Here is a 5,835-nt window from a genome sequence, read left to right as displayed (position 1 = left end):
TGGCAAGCGTCTCAAAAACTTCCATTATGGGGAAAATGAATTGGTGAGTTTGAATATATATTAATTACTAACCAAATCAGCTCCTGGCTGGCTCGCCAAGAAATGTAACACTGATGAAGCGCTAATGAATTAATACAGACTAGGTATTAAGTGAAATGTTATGGTTATTATTAATCAGAAGATTTAGGAATGCTACTGGAGCTGATGGGCAGTAATTAATAAATACACACAACGCAAAATGCTTTTGCAGGTACCATGTATTTAACCGAAAATAACAAGAAAAGATAAGGAAAACTTAAATAATCATTCCTGCTGCAGCTATTCAATAAATCAAAAACCCAGTGGGGATGCAAAGACAACTAAGCAAATTCTTCAGGCTTATGGCTTATACCAAGCAATATAGATTCTCAAAAACAAAAAACAGTTCCCCATAAGTAACACATGTTAACATCCAAACCACTGATCCACACTGAAGTCCATGAGTTTCATCTGAATGTCCATGAGAGATGTCCAAGCGCTATTGTCCATAAACGGGGGGAATGGTGTGTATGATTGTGGAAATCAGTGTGTTTGGGAAATGGGGACAGAGCGTCGTCTTTGATAGCTTCCTACCAGTCCAGTGGAAGCTAAAATGCAGAATGAGTCCTGCTCCTAGCCGTTCATTGGCTCGCCATCCTTTTTCATACCCAAAAAGGGTCACCTGGCCTGCATTAAATAAACAAGGCCAATAAGAAATCACAAGAATAATACAAAAATGTCAGCCAATTAAGCTGAATACATTAAGTTATTCTTGTTCCTGTGTACACAATAATAAACAAATAACCAAACAGTATATTTAACCAACAAGGATTTAACTGAAACATTTCAAGTGCTATATACATACTACATAGCTTCACAACATTTGTTATTCAACAACTATCGGTCAAATCAAGAATCAAAATCAAATTGTTTGGACCGGCAGCAGCCAATTAGCGCCAGCTGGTAACAATACAAACAGTCAATTAAAAGTTCAAACTCACCAATTCCGTTCTGTTCAGTGCACAACAACACTATGGCTCTGGCTCACAGTAATCAGCGTCTAAGTTGCATAAGGTAGTTGCGGTTAAAAAAAATGCATTAAAACGGGAAAAGCAAATGTTTGCCAATACAAACCTGCAACAGCTCTGTCACCTGGCTTGCCTCCACGCATCTGACGGGAGGAAGCCGGGACAGGCTTACTATGACCTACATGCCATCCGATTGGCTGAGCAAAGTCATGTGGTTGGAGTCATGTATTGGTGATGTGTTCAATGGCAGGAAATAAGTGCAGGAAATTGCTAAATGCTAGTAAAACAGATTTTACTCTGGGTTACACATGTATAAAGGTCTCCAAGCTAGAATCCGTGCACACAATGAGAAGGCCCTCTATGTGCACTGCAAAGCCCATTGCCTCAATTTGGTACTAGTGGAGGCATCAAAGTCCAGCAAGCATTTTGTGACATTTTTCAACTTGGTGGAGAAATTGTATGCCTTTTGCTCGGGCTCCCCAAAGCGTCATGCTGCCTTGGTCAAATTTCAGGAGTCTCTCTTTCCTGGACAACGTGTTATGGAGCTCCAGCAGCTGTCAGATACTCGATGGGCTTGCAGGGAAAAAGCACTGAAGGCACTTCAGAGAAATTTGAAAGCCATTTTGATGCTCCTTGATGACATCAGTGACAGTGACCCACCTAACCTGGCCCAAGGTGATGCTCAGATGTACAGAAATGCCATTAATTTTATGTTCATTCTCTGCATGGAAATCACCACACCAGTATTCAAGTCACTGCTTTGGCATCAGATTCTCTGCAGGAAGAAGGGTTGGACCATTCCACTGCCTACAAGGTAATTGATGGTGTGCTTCACACATTGCAAACCATGAGGTCTGAGGAGAAATTTGGAGAGATATTTAGATGTGCATCAGAGAAGGCAGAGAGTTTCAACATTCCAGTACCTACCGTGGTGCCTGGTCAGGAGAGAAAGCGGAAAGTTCCAGTGCGTTTCCAACACAGCACCACAGTGTCTCAAGTAGGTGCTCAGTTTGAGTCAGTGGAGGCATATTTCAGGAGTGGTGTATATTTCACCTTTCTGGACATCATGACTGGGGAACTGAACAGGAGGTTCAAAGGGGACAATACTGGAAGCCCAACGGCCAGAATCATTCAGTCCTTCCAGCCCTTAACTGTGCATGCTAACTGGGTAGGCCCACCAAACCCAGAAGCCATTGAAGCTGTCCACATCCTCTGTGAATTCTATGGAGAAGATGAGGACCAGCTCAAAACAGAATTAAAGGTCTTCCACTCCAGCTTTAGTTCAAAAGACCTCAGAGAAATATTTCTGATACTGAGGGAAAACAATGGCCAGCTGATCTTTCCTGCCTTTGTCAAAATGATTCAGATCTACGCAACACTACCAGTGACAACTGCGACAGTTGAAAGATCCTTTTCAAAGCTAAAATAATCAAAAATAAACTAAGAAGTTTGTGTGGAGAAGAAAGGTTGTTTGATCTCCTCTTGTTGGCCATTGAGAAAGATGTGGAGATCAATTACAACGAGGTCATCAACATCTACAAAGACATGGCACCAAGAAGGATGCTTCTTTAGAGCAGTACACTCCATTTAATGGACACTTGAGAATATGTATGTATATAGTTTAGAGTTGGATACAGATTTTATCTTTTTGTGGTGTGATTTTTGATTTTTAGAGAATGTTTTGAAATAAAAGTCAAATTGCATTTAACCTGTGCGATTTTTTTATTATAAAAAGAAAAGGTTTTCCACATATGCAAAAAGTGCCCTTTTTTCCCCCTGGAGCACTTGCCCCCCAAAATGTCTGTGCACGCCACTGAGCAGGAGCGAGGACGACCCCCCCAGTCTGAGGACGTTCCCACCACATGAATGGGGGACAGGAGGCGGAGCTTCCAGCCCAGCTGGTAGGAAAGTCCTCCTTGGGTGGACTTCTCTGTAACTATGTACTCATGCATGCAGACGTTCACAGTGATGTCAGTCAGTGCTTTTTAAAGATGTGCACGTGTGCAGGGTGTGAAATCTTCACTTTGATTGTTAAATGTTCATTCACTTTGTTTGTGTTTCAAATAAATTCACTTCATGGATGAAACGGTTCAATATTGCCTCTTGTTTTGGTTCTGTGGCCCCATGAAACCCCCCCTGAGCCCACCCTGGTCAATCTGCTGTCAAACTTCATCTATCAAATATTTTACATAAAATGCTCCTTCCACTCATGTTCATGTCCTTTTCCTGCACACTGAAGTCTGAGGCAAAGCTTAAACATGAATCTGTCAACACCTATAAACACACTGGAGTCGCTGCTTTTTCTTCTCATGCACATGAATCAGGGTCTGTCATTCAGCACAGAGACTTAAATACACGAGTACAAAACAAGCAAGCGGTGCTTCCAAATCTGTGAGCGCACGGTAACAAAAACACTTGACATGTGAAAGATCATCAGTGTCTGAATCTTCACAGAAATGCAAAAATAAAAACGTAGAAAAGAAAACAGCAGATTTTTAGTGACAGAAGTGAAGAAAATGCTGTTTTCATTTTGCTTCCAGCATCAGAAGAGTGTGACATGATGCACACGTGTAGAAACAGACACGTGTAGCTGTGCACGGACACATGATTCCATCTTTCTCATGCAAACACCTACAGAAGCTGTAAACAGGCAGAGAAGCTTTCCTGCACATGTTCTCAGCAGTGACGCTGCTCACAGCTGCTTCGTCCTCGTGGGTTTGGTGATGTGAGGCTGCAGGTCAGTAACCATGGTTACAGGTGTCAGGTTATTGTTTCCATGCAGAATCAAGACTGAAGTCAAATAAATCCACTGTGTGTTTAGATAGTGATAGTGTCGTTTCCATGGTAACACTGACTTATAAAAACAAAGGCGATCCATCAGTCCAGATCAATAATGTGAGCTCATTTAAGTGCACATGCATGTTTGTGTATTCACAGCATGAAGGTCCACTGATGACTGCTGACATCTAGTGGACATTTGATGACATTACAACAACAGTTTGTGTGAAATAAACAAAATGCAGATAGAAAACATTAATTCACACAAGGAGAAGTCATGTGACTGTGACGACAGATGTCATTGGTGGAAAGATCGGCCATCAGAGCGCTGACTGACCTGCAGCCTGATGGCCTGTGGCAGGAAACAGTGCGTTCATCGTTTAGCTTATAAAATACACTGCTGCTCGTCATCTCCGCTCACAGACTCAGAGTCTCTTAGTTGTTCCCCGTACACGACTGAAGACAAAAGGGGACAGAGCCTTTCAGTCTGTTGCACCAAGGCTGTGGAACAATTTACCACTACAGTTACGTTTGCTTGACTCTGTGGATTCTTTTAAAAAACAGTTAAAAACTTTTCTGTTCAAACAAGCCTTTTGTTGATCTACATATTTTATATTTTTTTACATTATTTACATTTGATCTTTTATATTGTGTACATTGTCTATTGATTTTATTGTTTATTTTAATATTTATGTACAGCGCTTTGTGATTGTCTGTCTGTGAAAAGCACTTAATAAATAAAGTTTACTTACTTACTTACTTACTTAGCTGTAACCTGATGGAGTCGTGTGTAAAATAAGGCAAAGATGGAGCAGAAGAAGAGCAGACGCTGAGCTCCCAGTGTTTCAAACATACACACCACTGTGTTTGTGCTGTTCCAACATACGCACAGTGGTGACAACAAAATAGTCTCGTCCAATAAATCTGATGGTCATTTTGTGTGACCGAGAAGTTTGAACTTTTTCATACAAACATTAGTAAACGAGGCCACACAGGTGACGACTTCATGCCTGTTGCTCTCTAATGTGGAAACACAGAAGAAGAGTCAGACGTGTGTGCAGCAGGGAGACGAGCGCTGTCATGAAGTGTGATGCTTCCAGCCTGCAGTCAAACACCACCTTCAGCATGTTTCAGCCTTTTATCCACCATCACACCATGAAGCCGCCTCCAGTCAGAGACGTTACTCTGAGCGCTTTGTCATCGGGTCGCCTCCTCGTGTCCTTGTCTCCTCCCTCCTCGTGTCTCAGGTGAAGCTCCACAGAAACCTGCCCAGCTCGTGTGATTCATCTGTGCAGAGCTTTAAACTCACACTCTCCTGTCACACAAGCTCAGTGAAATCAAGTTTTTGTCCTCATGTGAACAAAGTGAGTGTGTGTGCTGAAAGCAGCTGCTGTGTGTGTGTGTTTCACTTCTTATTGCATACTAAAACACACACACTCTCTTTCAGCTCAGTTTAGTGTGTGCAGCCAAACATCACGGCAGACTGACACAGAGTTCAGCTTCCTCATAGTTTCACATAAGCCTTCACATCACTTCCTGTCCTCACAGGAAGCTAAACTCCGTCTCTCACAGCAAAGAACGGAGCGTTTGTCAGAGCCACACATATTCTTAAGGACAAAATCAGTGTTTCACAATAAAAGCCTTGTTAATACAAAACTGTCCAGCAGCTATTAGGAGGGCCTTTAATTTGAAATACATGGAAAAGGAAGCAGAAAAGGTCAGCCAGCTTCAGCGGTCAGAGGTTAAAGGTCATGTGAATGAAGAAATGCTGTTCATACTTTGGTTATTTTTTCTGTCTGAACTGGCAGGAAGTCATCTGTGAGGAGCAGGAAGTCCTCTATGAGAAGCAGGAAGTCCTCTGTGAGTAGCAGGAAGTCCCACTTTTGTTGTTTTTGGTGACTTTCAGAAATCTTCCAGCCGCTGTAAAATAAAGTGATGCTGGAAACATCGCTGTGGCAGATGGAGGCTCAGCCGCCTCCAACTGAGTAAAGAGGTTCAGGCTCAGCAGCTC

At 42.3% G+C, this 5,835-nt stretch overlaps 1 long non-coding RNA gene across 1 annotated transcript; it reads right to left on the bottom strand.

The window, feature by feature from the left end:
- Positions 1 to 242: 242 nt before the first annotated feature.
- LOC120438810 lies at positions 243 to 1,352 on the bottom strand. Its single transcript, XR_005612168.1, has 3 exons — positions 1,153 to 1,352; positions 1,020 to 1,078; positions 243 to 705 (listed from the first exon to the last, which is right to left on the bottom strand). It is a non-coding gene; the product is annotated as an uncharacterized LOC120438810 (long non-coding RNA).
- Positions 1,353 to 5,835: the final 4,483 nt, after the last annotated feature.

Source organism: Oreochromis aureus, linkage group 3 (genome assembly GCF_013358895.1).
Source record: "Oreochromis aureus strain Israel breed Guangdong linkage group 3, ZZ_aureus, whole genome shotgun sequence".
Lineage (NCBI taxonomy): Eukaryota > Metazoa > Chordata > Actinopteri > Cichliformes > Cichlidae > Oreochromis > Oreochromis aureus.
Note: the sequence above shows the minus strand (reverse complement) of the source record. Positions and strands in the feature narration are given on the sequence as shown.